Here is a 10,561-nt window from a genome sequence, read left to right as displayed (position 1 = left end):
AAAATGGAAACATAATTTATTGATGTGATGCGACAAGCCATCGTTAGCATTAAAGGTTCTATCCTCACCTTTCGGATCTGATCGCCTTTACAATGTGTCTTTTTTTTATTTCACCTTCGCTTCGTCCTTCCGCTGGCGCGTGGGGTTCGATAGGTGGCTTGGGGTTCTATTAATGCAATACTGCTAATGGAGAAGATATATACAAATGCAGATAAAATTCCTGCAAAAGAATAACTGGGTTGTGTTTTAAATTCTGGATATGAGCTCGTGACTTTATAATTGTTTGCAATAGGGTACTATCGTGGCTAACGAAATCATCAATAACTTCTCAATAATCTGCCGGCTAGGTAAACTCCTTTGATCGCTATTTTTTTCAGACTGCGATTGAAATAAAACCTTAGCTGGTCTTTTAAGAGAAAAGCTAAACTAAAGAATCGGATGCGTTCACTCTTCACGAAATTTAGCGCGTATCGTTTTCGCAATGGATATCACAAAAACCACGGTTGCGCCGTCTCCGAAATGTACATTGCGCGTTGGGATGCGTTATCTGAAACACGTACCGGCGCAAAAAAAAAAAGCATTAACTTCATTCTTCCAGGATCGGTGTGCTGCGAGAATTCTTTTATTCACACTCTGTTCCTTAAGCTGTCTGCCTGAATGGCTAATGGCAGTGATAGGCGGCGTGTAACTTATGTTCGGCAGTGAACATGACAGAAAAATGAATGAAATAACGTTGAAAAACAAAAGTGCCATTTCTATCCTAACCAACGCCGCCATTCTGCTTCCACTTGCATGCTGCATTTCATACAAGAGCTGGCTTGATCTGCTGCAATTATAAACTTTTTTTGTTTTCCGAACACTACCTAAAAAGCACGATTTTTTCGAGACACTCAGCTCCTGCTTCATTCAAGTATTTAGAATCTTAAACGTTGTTGCAAAGCGGTAACAAAAGCCAAATAGTACAAAATCTCTGAAAATTGAAATCCAGCGCCTGCTGTCAGAACTATTGGCTAATGGGATTAGGAGCCCATTTCAGCCAATAATACAGCCAGGTAGTTCTTCTTGTAAACATTAAATACTTGACGTCAGTAACTGTAAGCATGACGAGAGGTAGGTCTTAGTATGGGAGACATCACTCCGTCATTACATGATTTGTCATGTTAGGGTGCATTTAAACTGCATATATGCCGCCTTTGTTTTTGATAATATACATTGTGTAACAAAATTTCTAGCATAAAATCCTAAAAGAACCTGGAAGCCACAAATAACTCTACCTCTATGGTTCTAACCTAAGATTGAGGTGCACTTGACAGTAGTGAATATAGAGCTCAATGATATATACCTCATTTGTGCAGGACCTATCTGTGTTTAAGGAACAAGAGAACCCAACTTCTTGTTGAAAGTACTGGAAGAAATAATCATACCGTTAATACGTTGCAGTCCTCGGTGTTAACTCTCATTCCTGCAAGTAAATTTATTCTTAATAAATGCTCCGGGAAGTTGTGCTTGTTCCTTAATAAATAAATATTAACCTTAATTGCATTGTTCTCCCTCAAAGTAGCTTGAGTAAGCATTATTTCATTTGATGCCTTGAACAATGTAATTGTTGGAGGATATTAATTTAACAAAGTTTGGAGGTATCTAGGCCGAGAATAAATTATTTAACGCTGTTCAGCGTCAGCCGATAACTTTTTATGTGCGCCGTGACTTCGTTGCATTCATTATTCGAATATCCGCAATGTACCACGCAAAAATAAAATGGTCACGAGCGCTTTGCGCCGTGATTTCATACGCAGAATTTTCGGCACTGTATTGTTCTTGTAAGCTTCTGTTAGTCTGTGCAGCCCTAACAGAGGACAGAGGGGCAGTAGGGAGGAAGACATTTTGATCAATTCATTAACGCATTAAGAAAATAAAATAAAATATCCTACCTTCCGCTACTGTAGTGAATTTTTGGGCGAAATGCACACTTTCTCGTAAGAAACTCGAATCTGTGTAGTGCACAAACGTACTTTTTAGTTACAGAAACGTTCACAAAAAATCCGCCTATAATTTCGTCTTTGAGTAAAGTCATCAAAAAACAAACCCTCTTTTAAAGTTGCGTCTATTTCCAGCAGGATAGTAAAATGAATTATGAAGGAAGAATGTCATGGAAAACGTTTTAAAGAAGTTAGTGTACCCAGCAAGAGTTGAATGTTTCTTTATTTTCAGTATTCGTGAAAATGAAATTCAACTTTGGTTTCCAAATTTACACAAAAAATGCAACAAAAATGAACAATAAACTGAAGAACGAATTAAGGCTCAAAATTATAACTTTCGTTGCATGCAGTTTGCTGCGCTTCCTCTGAAACTGTGAAGGGAAGGACTTGAAGTTATAATACATTTATTTACGACACAAAAATTTATCTGTTCAGGTTTTTCGATCACCTTAAACAAACAACTGAAAATTAGATCACCTAGGGCGCGAGAAGAATTTTGATAATCTTGAATCTTTTACACTGACACTGCTGACCACGCTTAAATTGGAGGAACAAATTGTTTAGAAAGATATATATGCTAATTTCTGGTAGAGTGCACGCCCAAACTCGAAGCAGAGGTTACGTGGTGGATTCATATTCAGGCTTCAATCTAAAAAAAAAAAAACACGGAGAGCTTCTATGCCGGTTCTCTTGGCTGTCTTAATCCGCAAATTGTGATTATTTTACCGGTGATAAAGCGCGTTAACCCTACACGGTTTATTAATATCTGCAGAAATCTCAACGTTGTCATTGAAAAAAAATGTACAAAAAAAGCAATTTTCTTGTAACGGATACCAACACTATGTAAGCGGAATACTGGACATGACTAATCTTCTTTAATATGTCAAGCATAAACGTTTAGTTTCATAGTTTGACAAGAATCCAGCGTACAAATTGGACAGAAAGCCTCCCACTCCTCTAATTTATAGAAGCATTGAATCTCATCTGCTGACCCTTTCAAAAAGTAGAGCGTAAAAATTTTGTATTTCAACGCCTTTAGTAGATATCATAAGGATATCTAACCAAAGGTCATTCTTCTGGTCTTCATATGAACATAATTATCTGCGACTCTTTATAACAAGCCGTGACCATCGGGTGTAGAACCATGTATGGATTAATTTTAAATACAAAAACAATCGCTCAGAAATTATGCCTGTGCATTACATAGGTTCTTTGACAAATATGACTAGTACTCTAAGTTTTCTTGATTTATTAGTTGCAGCAAATAAAATATTCGAGTGTTGTCTTCCCCTGCTTGATATTCTATTGTGTCATGGATCCCCAATACAACTGTTCACCTTCGCATGTGCCCTGAACGCAAATGATTTTGTCTAGTTTACACTTTTTGAGAATAGTCCACTTTTTGCAGCGGTTATCAGGGCCAGCCGGCTTTATATACGAAGATGTTTCAAGAGGAATACCAATATATCTCCCCGTTCTTTTTTTCTATTCGGCCTGCAGAAGTACTGAGAGAAAAAAAATGTTATCTCATCGTATTACCATCGCTAAGGGGTGATAATATGCTGCGTGCTCATGCATGCTATAATCCGAGCCTGCGGTACTCTCGCATGGCAACAGCTTCCCTTGAGGACTCATTCATAGACAGTTTTTTTTCAACGTACTCGATTTCCACATCATGGTGCGACAATGAGCGGCTTACAACTTGGCTGTGTTTCCAAAATTTATAAAAGCCGTGATGAAATTTACGACAGACAATTAAGACTACTTGCGTGCTAAGAAGTAGAAAACATTATTTTCAATTTATATTTTCCTTCCTTTCTAGCGCCACACGTCCTCGTTACCATAAGTCGTAAGGCAATGCATACAACAGGTTAACTTTTATTCGTGAAGAAACAACACGGTTTTGTGGCCTATGAATTACGTGCTTGCCTCGGGTTCTAAAACTAATTGTTCCAATTTCCAGCACATTCGCACCGGAAGATTTTTTTCTTTGCTGACCTTGTCATTAGGGGTTTGTAGACCACTTTTTCGGGCGCCGACCACGACGTCGTGTTTAGTTGCCAGTGAACAAAAGAAGGTTTTCTGCTTTCAAAAATTACCCCTTCGCTATAGGAACAGCTTCGTTGGAAATAACTGCAACTAAGACCTATAAATAAAGCTCACTTTTAAACACCAGGAGGATAGGTTCGTGAGGCTATTCGTTTAATTTTTCTCAAGAGTCTTTGTAGCACATGTCATTCGTAGCCGTAAGAGCTAGTGCAGTATGAAAAGTACATTTGCGTCTTTTGTCACTCTTTAAGTATGTTTTAAAGAAGGAACAATCTGTCAAGTTTTCTATTATCATTCTGCTTATATAGTTTAAACACAGGTTACTAGTGTAACACACAATGACGATGATTTAGAAATATCGTCGATGCCACATGTGTCGATTATGCTTTCAAATAACCATTTTAAAATATAATTGTAATGAACTGAATTGAATATTTATTCTATCCAGCGAAATATAGGCAATGGCACTCGAACGAAAAGCTACGAATGTAACTTGACATGCGCCCGAGGCCCAGTATTAAAGCATAAAAATAAAATAAGTCCTTGGAATCGTTTATGACCATATTAGAAGGCCCACATATATAGGTATATAATACACGGCGTCACATAGCAATGAACCACAGAATTCTTGCTCATGGAAGGAGCAAATTAAAAAAAACGACGAAAATAAGTAAGAAATCAAATGCCAGTCTAACAGTATGTAGGAATTCGTGGCTTATACCTTTTTAAAAAACTGGATCACGAAAATGTTCATCTAGGCAAAGAAAACAAATATGCTGCGGAAATTGAGATAAATCCTTTATGGGTGATGTAAAAATGATTGGGTTGCTGAAGTAATGAGGAATTCGCGTATGTCGTGAAGTGAACCAAGGCTATGTTTGCCGTGTAATATTCTCGTTCGTGGTACGTACCTTTCTTGCCTTCTTCTGGTGAAGAAACACCTTTCAATGGGCTTCAGCTCAGCAAGATTTTTCATAGAGTCGGATGCGCATGGCGGGGTAAATCTAAGGCATTGCAGTAAGCAGTACTCCTACGTGGCATCGCTATATTGTGGAAATATAGTACCCGTATCAGCGCTGAAACACGCACCAGCGATAAGTATAAACGCCTTCTTTTGTTAGAGAACTAGTATGATATTGACTTCCTTCTTAAAAGCAGTGCCCCAAACAAGGTAACAGTAAATTATGTGTGACTGAGTAATTTGGAGTTAAGGTGGAAGCTTTCGTTTTTGGATGAACTGATTCCGACATCCAGAAGAACCCTTCGGATTTAAAAAACTTGCTTTTTAGAATGCGTTACATTATGAGGCCATCTCATGCAAGAGTAAAAAATGACCTCTTGCGATTTAAAACCTGTAAAAGAGAGAGAGAGACAGAAAGACAAATGGAAAGGCAGGAAGGTTAACTAGGCAGCGCCCGGTATGCTATCCTACACGTGGGAAGGGGAACGGAGGGAGAGATAGAAAGGGAAGAGATTAAAGGGAGGCGACCACTTTTCCACATTTTCGTTGGCCATTACTTGCAGGGTACACAAGGCACACACTGATAGTTCACAATCTTGCACTCAGTCCTGAGTCCTTCAAGAACTTGAAAACTGCCTTCAAAGCTGTCCTCTGCGATGAAGCTTACTTGAAGGATCCAGAATCTTGGCTCCAGTAAAGGGAGGAGGATCTAAACGGCGGAGTGTTGCAGCCAGCAGTGCTCGCTCACGCTGAAACCGAGGACAGTTAAAAAGAAGGCGTTCTATAGTTTCGTCGCACCCACAGATCTCACACGCAGGAGAGTCTGCCATTGCGATTAAGTGGGAGTAGGCATTTGTGAACGCCACTTCCAGCAAAAAAAGCTGTCAAAACGTTCAATATGGTTATATTCTAGATTTACGTCATTGGTTCACGTAATGTCCTGGCTAAGGCGCCGAAAAAAATAGCTTTCCTCTTACATACCCCACCATAGGCTCAGAATCAATTCTGGAGAAGAAATCACTGTCCGGAGCACAGTACACAAGCGACGCAAGTTGCGCTCACTATCTCACAATACATACGCCAGCGATGAACGTCATCTTTTTAGAAGTTTCTTTTTTTTAAAGATGCCTATTTTAGAATTTGTTTGGAATTGTTCAATATTTCAGGTCAAATTAATAAACAGAAAGCATATGATCCTTCACTCAAAATTTTGAATTAGCGGCTCCTCTGTAAAAGAACTAGTCATATGTGAAATTCTGATCATTTGTGATCCCATAATAATATTAGTAATTGGTTTTGGGAGAAAAGAAATGGCGCACTATCAGTCTCATATATCGGCGGACACCTGAACCACGCCGTAAGGGAAGAAATAAAGGAGAGAGTGAAAGAAAGAAAGAAGACGCGGTAGTCGAAGGCTCTGGAATAATCTCGGCCACCTGGGGTTCTTTAACGTGCACTGACATCGCACAGCACACGGGCGCCTTAGCGTTTTTCCTCTATAAAAACACAGCCGCCGCGGTCGGGTTCGAACCCGGGAATTCCTGATCAGTGGCACTCGGCTACTGGAGTTTGAGTAGGAACTCCGACTTCAACTGGAGTGGGAACTCCACCCTCCATCTTGAAGGTCTGCGGTTCGCCGGAATCACCCTGTGGGAGAAATGCATGGATTTGTATTTCAAATTTCCGTGCTCGAATTAGTAATTTCACCTCACTATTGCTAACACAAAAGGTGGTCTACTAGCTGACACCCAATTTTTGTTTAATTCATAATAACTAGACAAAGTGCATTAGCATATGAAGACTCGTCATGTGTATATTAATATATGCGTTCATAAAAATAAGCTTCTTTCCTTAGTTATGCATTCGTGGGGAAGATCACAAAAAAGGAGTAATCCGCGAGTTGCTGTGCCCACATTTTGTGACACATTTTGTAATACGATGCTACTGGTGCATGTTACACAATAACATAACGCACACAATATAGTTGTACGTACAACAGAAAGTGTAGAGAACAATATATTATGTTGCAGGAAAAATCTGCGAAACCATTTTTTACTCCAAGAAAAAGGAAAGAAAGGTTGGAGACTGACAACTATAGGCGCAGGATAGACAAATATTTGCAATATTAAACAATAAAATTTCGATGAGAGCCTATAGTACTTTTCAGAAGTTCAATACAGCTGCAATAAGCCTGATAGTAGAAAGGGCGGCTAGTAAATGAGCGCTTACAGCGGCAGTGTATCATATAACATTTGTAATCTCCCGATATTTTTTTTCCTTAAGGAAAGGGCAGGTCATACAAAAACATCAGAGGTATAAAGGAAGTAATATATATATATATATAAACCTTGTTTTTCGTACACTTTTGGAATTATGACTTTCTCTGAGAGTACAGGGTTAACATGTACCACGTACTGTATCATTATGGGGTGTCTTTTCTAGAAGGTACTAAATTAAAGAAAAAGAGTTTAGAGGCAATGAGCAGATATTGTTGACATGGTACACAGATGTATACAAGGTATAGGCTCCCTTTCTTAGGCGCAAAAACCTGTAAATAGAGAAAGGGAAAGCAAAGCTTTTTAAACTTTCCTAAGGAAAAAACAAGAATGCTGGTGTCTTCTACAATCAATTGGCGCGCTTGTTCTGTACTATACTGACAGCTTTTCGAAGGAGCTAGAAGTCTAACCCTAGGTTCTTAAAGAGACTAGAAGAGAAAAAAAAACGAAAGAAATGATACCGAGCTTCAGAATGTTGTTCTTGTTCGTTTCCACATATTCAAAGAAGAGAAGGCATGGTCTTGACCTGTGCATAGAAATAGTCGAAAGCTATTGCTAACCATATTTCTTGATGTAGTGGGTCTGCCCGCAAATCTGCGAGAAATAGACAGTTTCGAAAGCCTTCCTTAGATAAACTAGTTGCGGTGCGATGTTGCCTTGACAAGAAAATTTAGATGCCTTCTAGGAGGTGTTTTTTTGCAGCGCATTCTTTCCCATATATAGACAGCCTGAGAACAAAGAAAAAGCTTTCCGCTCAGATATGCCCACAAGTTTTTGCAGATACGCTACTGTTTTCTTCAACAACTGCAAACGTTATGAAAAGCTACGCGATGCTTACCCTATGTAAATTCTGTAAGCGGTCCTTTTTACTAGGGAACTTAAGTTTCCTACAAAATCTGTGAAACTCCTAGGCTGCTGTACATTAGGCGGATATGGCTGGATATATTACTTAGGAGACTATATAAGGAGCTCCGGACGAGTATCTACGAGCAGTTAGTTTAAGAAATGCGACAATGTCTTTGATTTGCTGGCGCTATCAATATATGCCTTTCGCTCGAGAGTCGGCAGTAACTTCAAAAAGGCTATGAAGACTATCGCACAAACAAAACAGGAACACGACTTTGAGAGCACCAAAGTCAGTTTGTTGGTGTGAAATATAGAGCTCCACTTAACTATGTGCATAGTCCAGACAGGGCGTTGTCAGAATGAGATAGCTGAGAGCGCTAAGAGTTCCCTGAGCTGTTAGGGGGGCTTGACTTGTCTTTGCATGGCCTTGGATGCAAACGCACCAACAGTGCAGTCCTTTACGCCGTTCGACTGTTGTTACTGGGTGCGCATCCGATAGGCTGACCAGAGAAATTGCAGTGGCCCTCATGATTAGTAAGACGTACGCTTCCACGAGTAAAGCAACAGTGGCCCTTGTCAAGAAAGAAGGGGAGTTCTTTAGCGCTAATTAATATCCGCTATTCTAGTGCTTCTTTTTTTTCGTATTGCTGATTTTCAGGGTGGAAAAGCTGAGCTTCGTCTGGCGTGACTTCATTTTGTGCTTACCATTAATGCTCTTTTGAAAGCAGGACTAGGCTCGCCAGTTCCCACACGTCTGGCACTGGTAACTCTGTAGAAGCTCTGCTGCTTAATAAGGCGGCGTTTTCTTTTTGAAAACACAGGAGCAAGTTTGCCCTCGTGTGTGTGCGCTTGTTCGTGCCTCAAGTCCTGTTGTTATTTGCGCAAAAGCTTATTGATAATGACAAGGAAAAGATGCGAGAGATATAACAGAATTAGTTCAACGTAGGTCGTTTTCCTCCACGCTGCTTCTATCTTAGAGAATGAGATTTGAAAGATCATAACAAAGTGTAAAATTTTCATGGGAGATCGTGCTTAATGGCACTCTCACAAATTATGCCGATGAACTCGTGGCTATTAATATTTGAGTTACAGGAGTCGGGTAAACAAATATAAGAGTGGAAGGGCAAACACCTTTTGTAATTCGGCACGAATGCGTTGAATGAGTTTTTAAAAAAAAGGAAGCGGCAGAAGTGACTTCGTTTTATTTGGCCGGAGGGTGAATCTCTGAAACCAAACATTCAAACATAGGTGCCTATAGATACAGTTATTTCATGCCAAATCGTTATTACAATAGCGAGCCGCGGCTGGGAAGTTTTATCCCTCTACAAAGAGGGCGACGTATTCTAAAGTAAGGAGATGATCTTCCTTGACTTCTCTAGTTCTTCCCCATTGAGTGATTAGCACGCTATTGATCGTGACATCATTGTTGCTTATTGGTAGGAAAGCTGGCGTCACAAATCAGCCTTTTGAAAACTTGTGCTTCAGCTAGAAAGGACCGTTGCAACGTAATTTTAATTCGCAAGGTTTCCAAATACAGTCATGACTGCACACTCCTCATACATAACTCACTTCAATGAGTCATTAGGTTACAGGAATGCAGAAGTTTGGAAAAGAGAAAAATTAAGTCGGCTATAAAGATTCGGAATAAAGGGGGAGCGGCATGTTGGACGCCTGAACATGTTGTGCTTACTTTTTGGTTATACAAAGTGGTGTTTTCACAGTGGCAGCCAAAGAAATAAACTACTGGGAGCTATAGCATTTCATAACTGAATAGTGAGAAAGGTGTCCGGAGGATGCTTTGCAAAAACAGATCTGTTGATACAGAACAAAGAAAAATTGAATGAGTGCTGTTCCCATAACTGTACGTAGCTACGCGGCTCGTCATGAAAACGCCTTCTTTGCTCTGTCAATAAATAACAAGCAAAAGAATAATCGGTGTGCATTTTGGGCCAGAAAATGGAAACCGCTCGTTTTATGGCGGCTTTCTGCCAAACACAATGCTTTTTGTTAGAGATAAACCAGAATAGCATCATACACGACACGTACCTTAAAAAGACCGAGGTTGTTTGCGACTGCCTTCGCATCGGAGCTTGGAGGCGGCGTTTTATACGTCACGGCAACACTGGGACCTTGCTGAAGGTTTCTGCGGTTGTAGAACACTTGCGCAGCAACAGAACTCTTTCCGCTTGCTTTCAGCGACAGCGAAAAGGTGGAAGCTGCTAGCAGGCTCTGAAGAACGTCGCGAAGTGTGTAAACAATAGCGAACGAAACGACGGTAGCGATGCTCGACGTTTACTACCTTCAGCGACAGAAAATATATCAGCGACGCCATAGCTGCTTCTCTGGAATGCTGCATGTCGTAATTTGGGTGAGCGATGATGCCTATTGAACCATTGAGGGAAGTAAACTTAGAGAGCGCTCCATTAATATACAAGGTGCAGTACAAGAGC

The sequence above is a fragment of the Amblyomma americanum genome, chromosome 9, assembly GCF_052857255.1.
Source record: "Amblyomma americanum isolate KBUSLIRL-KWMA chromosome 9, ASM5285725v1, whole genome shotgun sequence".
In the NCBI taxonomy this organism is placed as follows: domain Eukaryota; kingdom Metazoa; phylum Arthropoda; class Arachnida; order Ixodida; family Ixodidae; genus Amblyomma; species Amblyomma americanum.
Note: the sequence above shows the minus strand (reverse complement) of the source record.